The sequence below is a fragment of the Camponotus floridanus genome, unplaced genomic scaffold, assembly GCF_003227725.1.
Source record: "Camponotus floridanus strain SB8 unplaced genomic scaffold, Cflo_v7.5 scaffold262, whole genome shotgun sequence".
NCBI classification, from domain to species: Eukaryota; Metazoa; Arthropoda; class Insecta; order Hymenoptera; family Formicidae; genus Camponotus; species Camponotus floridanus.
In genome coordinates this window covers 26,597-43,291 of record NW_020229395.1, presented here as the reverse complement: position 1 = coordinate 43,291, position 16,695 = coordinate 26,597, and the positions used below count along the sequence as shown (strand labels likewise).

The window sequence follows — 16,695 nt, the reverse complement described above, 5'->3', positions numbered from 1 at the left end:
GGGCGGTCGCTGCGCCTTTGACCGCCGTTGACCGCGTCGTGTCAGCGTCGTGTTACTTACATGTCCAAGGATCGGCCACGTTGAACGCCTCACTTAGGTGTACCAAGAGGAGGGTTGGTCTCAACGACGAGCAGGACGTCGTCGAGAGTACGCGCGACACGGTGCACGCGTGTCCTGATTGTGATGAACGCGCGCGCACACACGTACGCTGCCACGCATTCACACGCACGCAGTTTTCAGTCGTCGTAGCAGTTCTTCCCTCGAATCACTGCGCACTCAATTTTCCATCACCGTCGTCGCTTTTCGCGCCAGACACTGTCGTCGTCGTCATTGTCGTCGTCGTCGTTATCCACGACATTGTCATTGGCGACGGTCTTCAACGTGGCACTGATCCAGCAGCGCGACTGTATCACAACACGACTTCCCTCACCGATGACAGACGCGTAGCATGACGTGTATGTAATGTATCTTTCGCGCGAGGATCACGCACGTCGCGCGACAAGACGAGCGAGATATCGCGGATTCCGTGTCGTAAAAGATCCCTTCCTTCTCGTCGTTGTCACCCGAGTAAAAACCAGGTACCTCTTTTTTTTTCTCGACCGGCCGGTTAAGCCATCGGGCCGGAAAAGAACGAAGGGCGAGGACTGGTTGGAGATCTGTTTGAGGCGCTGCGAAAGCTTCGGAAATTCGCAATTTTCGGGATGAAAAGGATTACGCTCGCGCACGACGATAGCGAGCTGAATATTCGCCGTACGAAGTCGTGCGCGACGAGCGAGACGGGTCTCGCAGACGTTAGCGAGCACTCTGCACGAGCTCCGTCGGCCAGGGATACGCGAACGTACGAACGAACGAACGGACGAACGCAGTAGTAGAACGAACCGAACGGGGCGGCCAAAACGCGTCGGAGAAGGAGTAGGAGCGAATATAGGATGCGGCGGCAGCGGCAGCGGCGACGGCGGCGGAGGAAAGAGGAGGAAGAGGAGGCAGAGGCGGAGGAGAAGGGCGGCGAACGAAGGGATGACGCGGGGTAAAGAGCGACGTAGGCGCTCGGGGGACGACGGGGTTGATGGCAAAACGGGGGTGGCTCGCCAAGCCCGGTGGTCTCGCGCGCGCTCGCTCGCTCCGCTTGTTCGGCCGCTAGTCGGCCGCCGTCGCCGCGCCAGGCTGGCTCGTTTTCGCTCACCCCTGCTTGCGCAGCATCCGCGCCGCTGCCACTACCATCCTCATCACCGCCACCGTATCCACCTCCACCTCTACTTCCACCCGCCGCCGTTGTCGCGACCCGGCCAAACCCAGACCTGGCGCGGCGTAGGTACCGCGGGCTCGCGACTCCCGAGCTCCAGGCCGCCCCAGCTGCTCGTGCCCCACCACTCGCGCGAACATCCCCTTCCGGATCCCAGTGCCGTACACGGATGTAACGGCACCTCGGCCGCTCGCGGCTGTCGGACGAAGGCGCGAATCGACGAATTGATCCGGTAATGAGCGCGCGGGCCATTACTCGACGGGTGGGATGATGCTCGCGTCGCGGCTGTCGAGCATGACGACGAAGAAGTCTCGAAAATATGTAGGAATGCCGCGGTTAATTGCGACCACTTCCGCGAGGGCTAGAGACGGAAACGACGATATTCCTCGTGGGGCCCTTTTCGGACGAAGAGCTCTGGACGTAGTCGCGCGCTGGTGGCCGAAGGTATTGACGAATCAAGGGGCGCCGGCTGAAGATCGAGACGCGCGCTTACTCTCGAGTCTTAGAACCTCGCACACCTTTTCGAATGCCTCTTAATCTCGAATACGATGATAAATGATGCGATCCCTGAAGGGAATCGGGTGTAGGTTAAGCTTGAGAAGAGCGTGTCGCGCAAAACTCCAACGTACTGACATATTAAGGGTTGCAGATTATAACACACGAGAGAGCGTTTCGCATTAAGCACTCTCGTAATCCTTTTCGCGTTCATTACTTTCGAATAAGCAAAAAAAAAAACAGATATATCACAATGCATTTAAAAGAGAGAGATGTGCGGAAAGCGGCTGATGTCGAGAAAAGCGTGCCACGCTTTCGGAGAAGGTTTCATATTAAGCCGGATAGTATCGAGGGATAGGTAACTGGATAAGAGCGGATAAAATCGGATAGAAATCCCATCGGAATATATTTGGATCCATGCGGATTTTTCTCGATACCATAAGTTCCTATATGGAATTTTTCGGCGACCGGGAAGAGGGTGGGTAAAACCCAGACTGAGAGCCCAGGCGAGACCGACGTCGCCGATGAACTCTGCGGGGATCCGCGGCGGCGGCGGAGGCTCACGAAGATATTTTTATGAAAAATTCAGCTCGCACGTTTGTGGCGAGGAATTTTTTAACGAGCGACGCGGCAAAAAGTTTGCCTCGAATTGGAAATTCCGACTGCATTAGCGAACTTTCGTGTTCGGGATGCGCGCGGACGCGCGCCCACCACGGTCCGGTTATTATACGCTAAGAGAGCATAGTGCGCGCGCGAACAGTCAAGAACGCTTTAGAGAAGAAAAGAAAAAGCAAGAAAGGAGGAAAAAGAGGAAAGAACGTCGGAGACATTACTCGACCCAGTTTCTTGCCTCTAGTCGGACCGCGCTTGTCTCGCGCTTCTACGTAAATGGCCCTCTCTTAAAACTGCCTGGCAATCAAATACGTATAAATGGACCATCTTCCGTGTCTCTAGACGCAGATTTTATGAGAGACGCTCGCGTGCTAAGAAAAAGAATAGTAATACGAATCGCACACGTTACAAAATTTCTCCAACGTTCGATTATTACACATATGAGAGAGCTTTATGTGCGAGTTTTCACGGGATTTTTATTTCCGCGGTGTGGCGATCAACTTGTCTTAATTTATTCAAGAGAGAAGCCAATAATAATTAGCTTCAACAATAAGAGACAAAATCCGCGTTTAATTATCCGGGTAGAAATTATCGATTCCGGCTATTTGCCACTTGAATTAATTAGGTAACGAATCACAAAGGTGAATTTATTCTCGGATATTGAATAATTAAAGCGCGGTATGAAAACGTTCTTTATATCCGAATCGCGTATAGAAACTCGCGGAATTAACAAAGAACTAGTATTAAGGAGAGAAACAATTTCTCCAAAGAAAAAGAGAGAAAAAGAGAGCCTTTTGATATTATTTTATTTTGCAACGTTTCGATGCCGTTTGATTCTCTTTGCGGTAGCGTCGAAAGAGTTATTCTCTTTGACGGCGAACGCGTAAGAATAATCTGTCTAGAGAGAGAAAGAGAATAAAATAATTTAATTGACTGATGACGAACTATGAAGCGACGATGAGTATTTTCCCCAAAGTAATCGCCTTGGTGTAACTGAACGCGCTAAATATTCCGTTTGAATAAATAATCGCATCTCGTGGATCGATTTGCGCCGACAACACGGCGCCTGCCGAAAGACGGAGCAACCCTCTAAAAATCGAAAAAAAAAATAATAATAGTCTTCGGTTATAATCGATAATTCGAACTTTATCTTGTGAAGATGAGATTAGGGATGCTTACTTTGAGAATATCGAAGCATCCAGGGATGCGACAGAAAGTAATTTTATAACAAATGTAACTTTCCCGAAATTTTTTTACGTATTTGCACATTATCTTTTCTTTGAAGAATTATAACGAATTAATAAGTATAAATTTAATTTACACAGATTATTTTGCGAATACCGTATTTACGCTGTACACTGTATTGTATAGAAGCGGATATAACGCCTGAGAGAATTATGTGTCCCAGAGCGACAATAAACATCTGTCTATCTCTATTTATGTCTATCTATACTAATTAAGTTAAGTTTGTATAAACAAAATTAATAAATTTAATTGTTTCTTAATAAACTTAATTATTTCTTTATTTCCCTTACAATGCGAGAATGAATCCGTGAAAACATGCATCCGGAAAAACGTGTAGTTTTTAATTACCATTTGTCAATATATGCGCGCGGTTTAAAGTGCCTATTAAATGTCCAATTATATTCATTATTCGTATGTATATTCGTGTGGATGGAGACACGCACTTTTCGTACGCGCCCACGAGCGTGTCATTATTTCGCTCGGCCGCAACAATGAACGCGGAATCGTTCTCCGATGCGAACCGTCGTCGTTGGCGAAAAGAGGAGAGCATAATGATACTAAATTTCCCGTGACAAACGACGCGGCCACTCGACGGAATACCGGCGGTACCATTTTTAAAGCTCACGCTCCGCTAAAAACGCTCGCGGGACACGCTCGAAGGCGCATCGTGTACGCGTATACGTGTTACATAAATGTACACGTATCAACTGTAAGCGTATACACTTGTCATGCGTGTGCGTCTGCGAACACGTGTATATACATGGACACACATACACGCGAGGAAAGCGGCGAGCGTGTCACGAGCCGAAATCTCTCGCGTATTAAATTCGAGTCTCGTGGGCCTGACAGTCGCCAGTCATTTAGAGAGTGGTCCAAGGCTCTTGAGTGCCGCCTTACGGCACTAACGTCGGCAACGCCGATCTCGTCCGCCACCCCCGGATCCTCCACGGGGAAGGACACGGGTTCCTTTACCCTCTCTTTGGTCTCTCTCTTCTTCTCCCTCTCTCTCTCTCTCTCTTTTCCTCCCCGTTCTAGCAACGGGTCAAGCTCCTCGCGATCAGCATCGAGCCGCACCACATCGTGTAACACTGTGCCCTGTACACGCGCGATGAGTCCACTTGAACGAATACCTTATGACGCAACGGAGGAGACAGCTGCTCGTCTTTTCTCTCGAGGACGAGAGAAAAGCGCGACGACACACAGTCACCATTTATAGCATCCTGGGCTATACAAGGAGATGAACATGCACGACCGCGTGTATATAGGGTGTCATGTGATACGTGCGGAAAATACTTCTGAGATAGATTCGAGAAAAATAAGAAAACACAGCTATATCCTACGTTCAAGATACTATTAGCTACTGCGAGAGCGAATGTCTTTCAGCGAATCTATTTCTGTTTCGAGAATTAGATCCCATCTTATAAGTATTTTATGTTATGTGCCATCCTGTATGGTTCAGGGGCAATTGGGAACAAGGGAATACAGAGGTGGAAAGGCGAAGAGACACTTTTTTCCAATCGATCCTTCAAGTTTGATTTTCAGAATAAACATTCGGCTCCGAAACTGCCAACAATTGCGTGAGCTGACTTTAATCCCAGAAAACCCGAAAAAATTGTAGATGTTTTAGATCTACATAAAACATAGTGCGAGCTATTTTTTAGTTTTACAGTCAGGATTAGTTTACAAAAAAAATCTTTTAAACTATTTATATATCAGTCATACACAAATATCATTTGTAGAAACGGAAAAGTCATTATTTTAAGCAAAAATATATATAAATGTTACCAAATTATAATTTATTACAGTTATTATTTTTTATTATTTTATACTTTAGTATTGTAAAAATTGAAAATTATAACAAATAATAAAAGAAATATTAAATTTTTGATTCTTCAAAATTCCCTTCGCTTTCAATACTGTCGCACATACTCTTGGCATTCTTGACAATAGTTTTTTAAAAGTTGTTACTGATATTTGATTCCAGATATTTGATTACTGATATTTGTTTGCAAATATGTTGGAATCCAATATCAGTAACAACTTTTAAAAAACTGTTGTCAAGAATGCCAAGAGTATGTGTGGCAGTATTAAAAACAAAAAGAAACTATTTTGAAGAATCAAAAATTTAATATTTGTTATTTTTTGTTATAATTTTTTAATTTTTATAAATATTATAAAGCATAAAATAATAATAAAATAATAATAAAATGTAATAAAATTAATTTGGTAATGTTTATATGTTTTTGTTCATTATCAAATGACTTTCCTATTTTTGTAATGCGTATTTTTGACCTACTTTATATATATAAAGTAGAACAAATTAAATAGGCGGGAAGAGAAATGAAAAAAAAATATTTAAATTTAAATTAATCATAAATATGAGAAACAGAAATTAATGTGAATAAATATATCACTGAATAAATGTCACCAAGCATTTAAATGTTAATTGCAATTATATAATAATTACGTATCATTATAACCATAACAGCCGTAATTAATAGTAGCATTGTTAATAAAAACGTGAGCGCATGAAATCGAAATTGTATAGTTCTGGAAATAAGTATGCGAACATAGTTGAAAAGTAAACGGAATCATACGTGATATCAGAACCTTGCACATCACTTTAAAGGAAATTCCAATGTGCGCAAGGCTGCAGCACAAAAGCTTTCTTGATATGCTACGGCGAAATGCGAGCGATTGTATAGGTTTCGTGGATTGGACCTTGAGTCCTTGTTAGCGGTGGTTCTAAATTGAAATTCCTCGGACAGATAAGGGGAACCTCCCGTCGAGATACTGAATGTTCCACATCGGTGGTATCCTGGGAACAACGCATCGAGTTGCAAGAAGTAAGAAACAAATACAAGAAGCAAATATACTCCAGCGTTTTTATTGAGAATGCCATTAACAACGCGCGCCGTTGATTAGTACAAGAAGTTTCTTGAATTTAAGGAGGTAGGATTAAACGTAAAGTTATCGACCATTTAAGGACTATTTGTGCGTGTGTATGTGCTTGTGGCAAATTAATTAATTCTATATAATAAAAATTTTTTTTTTTAATAATTCAACAATAGAAAAATATCGAAAAGTATAGCATATATGAAATATATTCATAATGTTATATAAACATTTTTTGTAAACCGTAGTTTTTATTTTCGGAGATATCATAAAGGATTATAAGTTTTACAAACTTTACAAAATACTTTTGTCTACATGATTGCTTTCTCTTTACAGTTTGGCATCTTTATGTTCTTTTTTTATTTTTTCAATGTGTAGGAATTGAGTACTTATATTTTTGTAAAACAACAGATCGTATTCATAAAAATGAGTACGTAATTTATTACAAAAATTTTGTCATCCTATTATCAACAATGCTTAAAAAATCTCGATTATTATCTATTTCTGATCATTACACAATTAAGTCTTATATTTCAGTTCATTATATTTCAGTGTGCATAATGCAGGCTTATGCCTATCTCTTTTGTATGACCTACACATTTGATTCTACCTCGAGTGATATAAAAATGCAAAAGATGTGAGAAAATCGTATCTAATGGATGTTTCTCTTTCAAAGATTATGATACTTTCATAATCTTTGTTTATATACACATATACATACAGATACACATTTATACTACAATGTTTCTTGCTTTTTGCTACTAATCTTGAAAAAAATTCTCTGCACAAAAATATGCAAAGATTACTGTCATATGTATAAAGTAAGAGAATAATATTATAGCTCTTTTCAAAAAATTTTGAACGAAATAAAATTGATTTCTTATCTTAATTTTAAACCATATTGTTCTCGCACAAATATATATAAATATTTAGATAAATAGATTATTTAGATATATTTGGATGAAATTTTATCCAAGTATCTCTCTTTCTTTCTCTATCTTTAAAATAGAGATTTCTGTTGATATCTAAAATATAAAATATAAAAAATATTTTCTATTCCGATATCATATGTGCCGACTTGTTAATAAAAAAATAACAAATTGCAAAAAAAATAATGTCAAAACTTTGACACTGAATAGAAATGGAAGAGTTTCTCTTACACGCGCTCGATGCTATGTGTTTAATTTTCGCGAAAATCATTTGTCATTTTTGAGTGTCGCTTCATGACACGGTCAATGGGCAAGTTTGCCCGAACGTATCATACACGACAAGAAAAGTACTTGGCCCCTTTGCGTGCAAAGATAGCAAGGATCAAGGATAGAAAAGAGAGAAAAAAAGAGCATTTGACAGAAGGAAAGAAAGAGAGACGAGATAGTTCAGGACAGTAAGAAATGAGGGCAGGTTTTTTTCTCCATTCACGATCGATCCATCGAGTCTGATTTCTGCGAGGAACATCCGTCTTCTGTGCGGTTGCTCGATGAGTCCATTTCGACATTCCAAACGTCGCGACATCGTTTGTCTGTCGCGTTAGTGCCTTCACGAGAACACAAGGGTGTAATGTTTGAAAAAAAAAAAAAAAAAGAACGATTTTATCGAACGAAGAGGATGTAGTATGAGGAGTGTAGTATCTGATTCTCAGTGACTTTTAATTAAGCGCACTCTCAACAGTTCGTTTGACTCTTAAAAATTCTCTTAGAAAGTCTACCTCGCGCGCAAATCAATTTTATAATTTATAATCTATATGCTTTTCTGCAAATTAAAAATTTCTCATAAAATCTATTGTATTTCGATAAGAAAACATAATAGATTTTTCGATGAGAAAATACAATAGGTTTTATAGATAAATCAATAATTTCTCAAGAATGAATGCAATAATCAAGCATTTCATTAATTTAAAAAAATTTTATATTAATTAATTTATAGTTGCATGATTATTGTCGTATTGAAGACGCTAGAAATAAAGTATCTGGAAAATCAGATGGTTCGCGTTAAGGAAGAGATTAGTCGTTCGCGAAGCACCAATAAGCAGATCAGCGATGCGAGGAATCCGGAAGGAAATGCGAGGTAAGAGAAAGATGTAAAGACAAAGCGCGGCCAGCTCTTTCGCCATTCGATCGATCTTTCGAGTCTGATTTTCGCGAGAGACATCCGTCTCCGCTACGAACTCTCGAACTCACCGGACAAGTACGTGATGGGCGCAGGTGGAAGATAAATGGGGTTACACTAGGACAGCGTAAAAATGGATTCTCCTCTCTCTCTCTTTCTCGTTGCACGCTGTTACAGATGTATCTCAAGCATCTGTTGCAACGATTTTGTGGCAGTATTGTTAGCGCGTTATCAGTACCATCGTATTTTAAATCGAATCATTAAAATAAAAATTATTTAACACAATTGGAGATAAAAATGTCTGTGTAATAATTTGGAGCACGTATATCTATTTATGATTTGAAAACAGATCTGTGAACAATTTACGAATTTTAAACTTTATTGACCTATTATTCTATAAATATGCTCGTATATCTCAATTATATTAGCATCTCGCGTCCTCAGTACGTCATTATTTTAAAAAATATTAATTTTCTTTCAATGTTTATAATTATTTCGTAATCCCGATATCGCGCAATTGCTTGGAGAGTTATCGGAATCATTCTTTTAAATTATTCAATATAAATTCAATCGTGCACGCATCCGTGAGTAACGTTAAATACTTAATGATTTCGACTGTAATTGAATGTGCACTTACTGCCAATAATTTACATAATTATGAAATTTGGAACATTCGCGGATTTCGCTCGCGGACTTACCGTGACATGGAAACTATCCTAGGTAATGTCCACGTGTGCGGCATAGTACGTTGCCAAAAATGGATAACGTCCCAGCAATATTCATGCTGGCATTCATTCATTGTTAATCTGCCTCAACGCGGGAACAATTAGCTCCCCTTCAATTTTTTGCACTGCGGTCAGGCGAGACAAGGAAAATATTTCGCGAGTTTTCTCGTATTTAAAATTCCGGCAAAAACATGTATTGTATCGTAACGAATATTTCGACGGAAAAAAAGGACGGAGAACGCAAAAGCAACAAAGCGAGGTCTCGAATTTTTCAACGATCATGTCACCATTGTGCCCGTTGACGCGTTTAGGGGAGGAATTTTGTAACATCGGTCATCGGCGAATATCGAATCAGTGATTTTCGGAAAATTGTCTTATCCGAACGACGAAACTGTCTGCAGGCTTTCCGCGGAAAATCAATACTCGCTGTACATGAAAGATGAACTAGAATGTTACGGTTTCTGGCAACGGTGACGCAAAGTTACATCACTAGTTCGGAACATTTTTAACTATTTCTTCGAATTTTGTTTGTTTGATCAACTAGTTTCCCCGACGGCGAGCTTTGATGCCAAACCACGGTATTCACGACCCGAAATATACGTAAACCGTTCGCGCATCGATCGCTCGCATCAAAAGTACAGTGCACGAGAAACGTTTCTAAGCCGTTCGCGATTCGTGAGCGAACTTCTCACGGTTTAACGTCCTTAGAAGGAACGTTGACGAATACTATTCCCAATATACATTCCGAATAGACGACGATGTAACACTCGGGCATTACGTGTGAATGCATTTAAGGGAACGTTGAAATTGCCAGTTTTTGATCACCGCGAAAATAAGCAATGCAAAAGCGCTGCTTCATATTATTTTATCGAAAAATTCGCAGATAGATTTACATATGAGTCATCTATAATGCAAAACTACAATATTTTCCTTAAAGAAGATTAGCCAAAAATAAATACAGAATACGTTCTTATAATATAATTATTTCTTGTTTTAATGTTAAATTCTGTGATAAATTAAATTAAATTCTTTTCTTATAAACAAATTTTGACAAAATTCACTATATAATATTATGTCTTATAATATTCAACATTAAATATATATCGATAATAAAACTTTAAATTAAAATTTTTAAAGAGCACAAGTTTCACTAAAATTTTAATGAACAACGAGGCATCCCAGTAGCTTAGTTTGCAGAAGCTTTTACGACTAATTACCATAAGAAATAATTGATCTAAGTTGGTCTAAATAAACCGTTATTAAATTTTAAATCGGTATTCACAAGCAATAAACTGACATTTTATATGTGTTAAAAATTATATTTAATAATTTGCTAATTTTTTTTTTATATTTTATGTGCATGTGAAATCCACATTAGTTTTTTTAAATATAGCACTATGAATTTTGTGGAAAAAGTTTGCAGAGTTGGTTCATTGCATGTCTTGAAAAATTAAAATTGCTAAAATATTATTAACATTTCTATGCATTACCATAATTCTGCTAGAAAATATAACGAATTTATATGCGGATAAGTTACATATTAAAACATGTTCTCGATTATTTAATTAAATATGTATATTTCAAAAAATATAGTTATTTTGCATAATTTCTATTTTACTTTTATATATAATTTCATTATAACAAATTAATAAATAGAAATTAGGCTCTGTAATGTATTAAACAACAACCCGAGAAAAGAGCGATAAGAGCCACCGCGGATGATAGTGCATAATATTTTAAAGATTAGTAATTCGCGAAAATTAAAACGCGTGAAAGACTTATGCATATATTTTACTTGGTGCATTAACCAAGATATAGATTCTCAATACCGAGAATATTATAAGACCCCTCTTTACCTCCCCCTGAAGAGACGTGAAGACTTAATATCATTATATTTTTTCTTATTAGATTATGTTATATTTTAAAAAAGATATTTTTTAAGAGAATTGTTTATAGAGAGTTTATACAATTCTTCTATAACATGTTTGTTGCAACAACGATATGGAAGTAAGCTTTAACTAAATTTTGAACGTTATTTTTTTAACATGAAATAAACAAGAGAAAACAGATGATGATAAAAATATATAGAGTTCCTAGTAAAAAAGTAATCATTGCATCCTGTCGGATTTAACATCGATGTCTTAAAGATTTCAGATCTATTTTAAGTCCGTTGTTGGCGTTAATGCACCATTTGCGAGGTCATTTTGCGTTATAAAGACTTCAAATTAAAGTCGCTGTTAATATTTATAAATAATCCTTATGAAAAGTTCAAATTAAAGTCGCTGTTAATATTTATAAACAATCCTTATTAAAAGAATATTGCCGTTAATGGGGGTGCGCATCATTAACTCAAAGAGTAATAACTATTTTAAGAACATTAAGTACAAAATAGTATAATAATATAGAATACGATAATAGTAGTAATAAATATAAAGAATGAAATATTTTGCTCAAGGCTTTCTATAGGAATAACAGGACATCTTTTAGATTCTTTAATTTTCCTCAAGCAATCTATCTTTCGCGAAAGGATCAATGTTCGATTACTGAAAATAATTTTCCGCATCCTTCATTTCTTGTTTGTTGTCCCAAGATTAGTTTTCTCTCGTTCAAATAATTTTTCAAAAAATAATACATGTTTCACATGCAATTTAACATGAACATATGGTATCTTTATACTTCAATTTTAAAATAAAAAATTCAATTATAAAATAAAAATTATTCATGCATAAAATAGATAATAATTACAGCAATTGTTTATTTTAAAATTTATAGAAAATATAATTAAATATCTTGAAAACAATTTGTGATATATCAGATAAAAATTCTTTTGGATTTCCACATTTTATATAAAAATTTGAAAAGTTTTCAGACATCCGTCAAGCAACCAAGCGATTAAACCGATTATGAAAAATCTGTGCTAAAAAAATCACACATACGAATTGTGTTACAAACAATAGCAAATTGTTTTCATCTGACAATGAGATGAGGTCAATAGAAACTTCAAAATTTTTTACTTGTTATTTTTAAAATAATGCTTGAAATATATATTTTTGTAATAAAATCACATCTACATACACACATTTAGGAAAAAAGTTTTCAAAATATTTTCAGATATCTTTTGGAGTCATTATGTTATCAATCATGCGTGTCATATAAGCCACTATAAAATGTATGATACAATACACAAAATTGATGGAAACAGCAAATCTCTTATTTATCGGGATAACGTGTGTTCATTCAAGGCACTTAGCAGAGCGAATCTGCTCGATGGAAACAGAATTTTTCTCATTCTTAATGTATAGTGCACACGAAAGCTGTCTCCAATGTGGACGTGAAAATGTATAGAAGTAAAAGATACCATTAATTCTTTTCCAATCAATCGATTTCCGAGCTCGATTATCGTCGACTCGGTTGTACTGGCGTGATACAAATTGTGCGCGCATTTTCTACAAGCTAATTTAACGTCAGACGAGAATTACCAAGCAAGTCAAGAAGACTGAGATTTTTATGCAGAAATCGATTGAGATATCAGACAGACCGAAATATTATTGAAAATGATTGTAATTATTTTGCGAGATGTTACGTATTAAGATTAATGATGATTTATTTTGCTTGTGGCATAAAAAAAAAATAAATTACATGCAACTCATTTAAAGTCATTTAAAAAAAAATAGATACAAATATTTGAGATTTTTGGCATGTTTGGAAAAATCTATTATAAAACATATGTAAACTATGATAAAATTTTATTCTAAATTTTATAATAATAATAATTTCTAATTATTGTAAGTAATGTAATAAAGATATAAAGATTTTTGTGAAATAAAATTAAAACTGCTCGAGTCGAAAATTGTTTCCTATTTTCGATCTTAATGTTCAATCTAACATTTACTTTGATACTTTAAGTCAGATTATCCTATTTTGAAACTATTTAATCTATAGTTTTACTGAAAGCTTCTTTTTTAAACTTCTAAATGAGAAACTCGTTTACTGCCCATTTGAGATATAATAGGAACTTCAATAATAATTTCTATATAAATAAAATCAAAATCCTTTATAAACATCAAAATAAAAACAAAATTTCGACTTGGATACAAATGAAAAATATATTAAACTTCTATGGTTTTTATTTCAACAAAATTTTAATTTAACAGTTAAAATTTAAAAAATGAAATTATACTGCTAGAAAGAGGTTAACAGAAGATTGTATAACCAAAGACTTTGGCATAGAATAACGCATAATTTGAGAAAATAATGCCTTGAGAAAATTGAAAGTATAATTGCAATTTTTTTTTGTACTTTCCACACAACTTGTTGAATACAATTCTTAATTCATAACGCGAAATTATTTTAAGATTAGGTGCGAAAACGGTAAAAATAATTGTGAACAAATACATCGAGGTATTAGAATTTCGCGAAAAAAATTTATTCGCGCAGGATAAATTTTTATAATGAACGCAGTCATTCGTTTCATCTTTCTCATCCGGATTTATCGGTATTTCGATTTTACGAACATTGGGGAAGTTTTCGCGGCCGATTTGCATCTCATAGTTTATCTATACTATTGATATATCGGCGAAAACTTATAGGAATAGCCGCGCATATGCTAATGAGAACTACGCGGATAAATGAAAAACAGGTGTTAATCAGATGAGTTTGTGAATTTTGATCGAAATTTAATTGCATAATATTAATTTTTTACGCATAATGCATACGTATTTTCTGTTATCTCGCTAACAAGTATCCCCGGTCAGGCGAAATTCAAACTAAATCGGCCAAGGATACGACGTGACTTTATGAGATCTCTCTTATATCAACGTTATCTCGACTATTCTATCCTTGCTCCATAAAGAGTGTGCCCTCGCAAAGTCCAGATGCACTAGACTTTTTTCCCTCGCGAGACCTGGTTTTTGTCGTCCACCAATTAACCGACTCGAAAGTGCTCCTTTTACATTCTCCGCGTGCGCTTATTGCACCCGTCTCTATCTTCCTGCCGTAAAATCGTTCGCCAGATGTAAATTGCGAACGCGTCTAATATCTCTGATTCACATGAGAGGCAACCCTCCAATTCCTTATAGCGATATACGCTGTATCTCTATAACCCGTACTAATTAAGGACATATTCAAATTATGCAAGATATATTTAGATTATCGGATTTGAATAAATAATCACGTGCTTTATAGTTATTCGTGACAATTTAGAAAATTTTGTATATTTTCTTGCAGTGTAAATTAAATTTTCGCAAACTTATTTAAGTCTAATGTTACTTTATCAAAATTTAAGTCGCGATTGTCATGTGTGTGTATTCAAAATTGAAATAAAGTAATATTGATTTCAAATTTCTGAATATATATATATATATATATATATATATATATATATATATAAAATCAATGAAATTCGAAATATTGAAAAATTTATATTTCCGACATTAACGTTATTGTTATCACTAGAGAGTATTGGTATAGGAATAAGTCACGGGGTGCTACATAACACCTTACGAAGGTGTGGGTCTTTGCGAGCCCGGCTACTTTCGGATCGACCGACCAGATCCGGGCTGCGCGCATATGAATGATACTATCGCGGCGAAATATTGTTGCCATAGTTAACGAGATCGATCTCCGAGAGGTAGCATACGAACGCTCGTGCGCGTAGAGCCAAGTTGATCTTCGCTTCACCCGCACTTCCTCCCTTTCCTCTCCCTCTCTCTCCCTCTTTCTCTCTCTGTCTTTCTCTTTTCGCACTGATGTGTGCCAGCATTTCAATCGCCCACTGTCGAAAAGTGAGATATAGCTAATCGGCCATAAGCTTCCATCCATGTTCGTTGGCGCCCACGGATGGAGGCACATCTCCCGTGATATCCAACCTGTAAGGGTTGGACTCCAATCTTTTTGTAAGGGTTCACACGAATTTTGAACCATCGATGCGCGATCTCTTCTTGCTGGGTTGCACGATACATCTTTTGTTCGCCGTTAAATGATGCACCATCGATTGTTGGATACGTACAATTGGCGAAACACAATATCAGTCCGTTTATACCGTGAGTCAAATTTCGGAACAACATTGTTTCTACTGCGCGTATGTAATATAATGCGCAAGTATAATTCAAAAAAAGATGTACGTTTTAATTAATCGGAAAAAGATCATCTACCGATTTAATCAATAAAAAACATCAATCGATATTAAGTAAATATTGATATATTTTATATGAAAGTCCATACATATTTTCTCGCGTAATAAGGGTAATGTAACTAGTGTGAAAAATAAATTTTATGCTGAAAACAATGCAAATATTTTTCTTATATTTTTCTGTTAAAATAAATTTTGTGCTACGCTTTATAGACACATACAAATATAATTAAATTAAAGAAATTACACAATGTGCATATACTAATATTGATAAAATCTTTTTCATGTACTTTTTTATCTTGTATTTCCGGGAAATTTTTTCAATTTGCATCAACTAATTAAATAAAAATATTAAATTAAAAGAAAAAATATTAGCTACAATATCGATTAATTCATTAAAATAACATCAAATAAAAAAAAATATCTAATATAACATTAGACCAATCGCGATCTTTGAACTTTAAACAATTACGTTCAGCATTATGGATGCAAGGCAAGAAATACGAGCTGATGAGTTTTCTCTATAAAAGAAATGTACCCATTTTATCAAGATTCTCAAAATTTCACCGGTGGCACATGCGAGATAAGCATGTCGCATAAGCGCCGCTGGGAAATTCAAGCTCCCATTCGCAAAAAAGAGAGAGAGAGAGAGAAATAAATAAAGAGAGAGAAGGGGGAAAAAGAGCTGAAGGCTTTTCGATAAGCTTTCCGGTTAGTTCTCAAGTTTTCGATTAGTTTTTCGGTTACGCGACTCGCGATTTCCCGCGGATATAAGCGTTCGTTGTATCCGCGGGATATAGATTATCGGATATTTACCGCGGTAGTCACTGAGGAGGGGAGAATGCAAGGGGAAAGGGGCGGGTGTTGGAGCAAGGGGAAAATCCCAGGCACTGTTGAGGATGCGATTGAGATTAAACGGAAATGCGAGTCTACCTGCCGCAACGGCCCTGCTTTTATTCGCGCCCTGCTTTGCGACTTGGGTGATTTTGCCTCGAGAAAGTTCTATATACATGTACATATACATATACATATAGTATACATATACATATACATATAATATACATATACATATACATACATATATATATATATATATATATATATATGTATGTATATATATATATATATCCGTAAAATTGAATTTCAATCTCTTTCTTTAGCGCGAAGGAGCGGCTACTATATTCGATGAAGGCACGCGACGCATAATCTTATTGTTTGTAATGGCATTCGCCGTAACGCGCGCG

The 16,695-nt window shown here is 36.8% G+C and overlaps 1 protein-coding gene across 2 annotated transcripts in view; it reads right to left on the bottom strand.

Annotated features, from left to right (window-relative positions):
• Positions 1-16,695, bottom strand: part of LOC105256420 — a 70,727-nt gene that overhangs the window by 51,603 nt on the left and 2,429 nt on the right. Inside the window, exon 1 of one of the 2 annotated variants that reach the window (XM_011266302.3) lies at positions 61-895. The exons of the other annotated variant lie outside the window; for it this stretch is intronic. The gene's annotated coding sequence lies outside the window, so the exon portion shown is untranslated. Of the gene's footprint in view, positions 1-60; positions 896-16,695 lie in introns of those variants that run through there. 2 annotated transcript variants of the gene reach the window in all.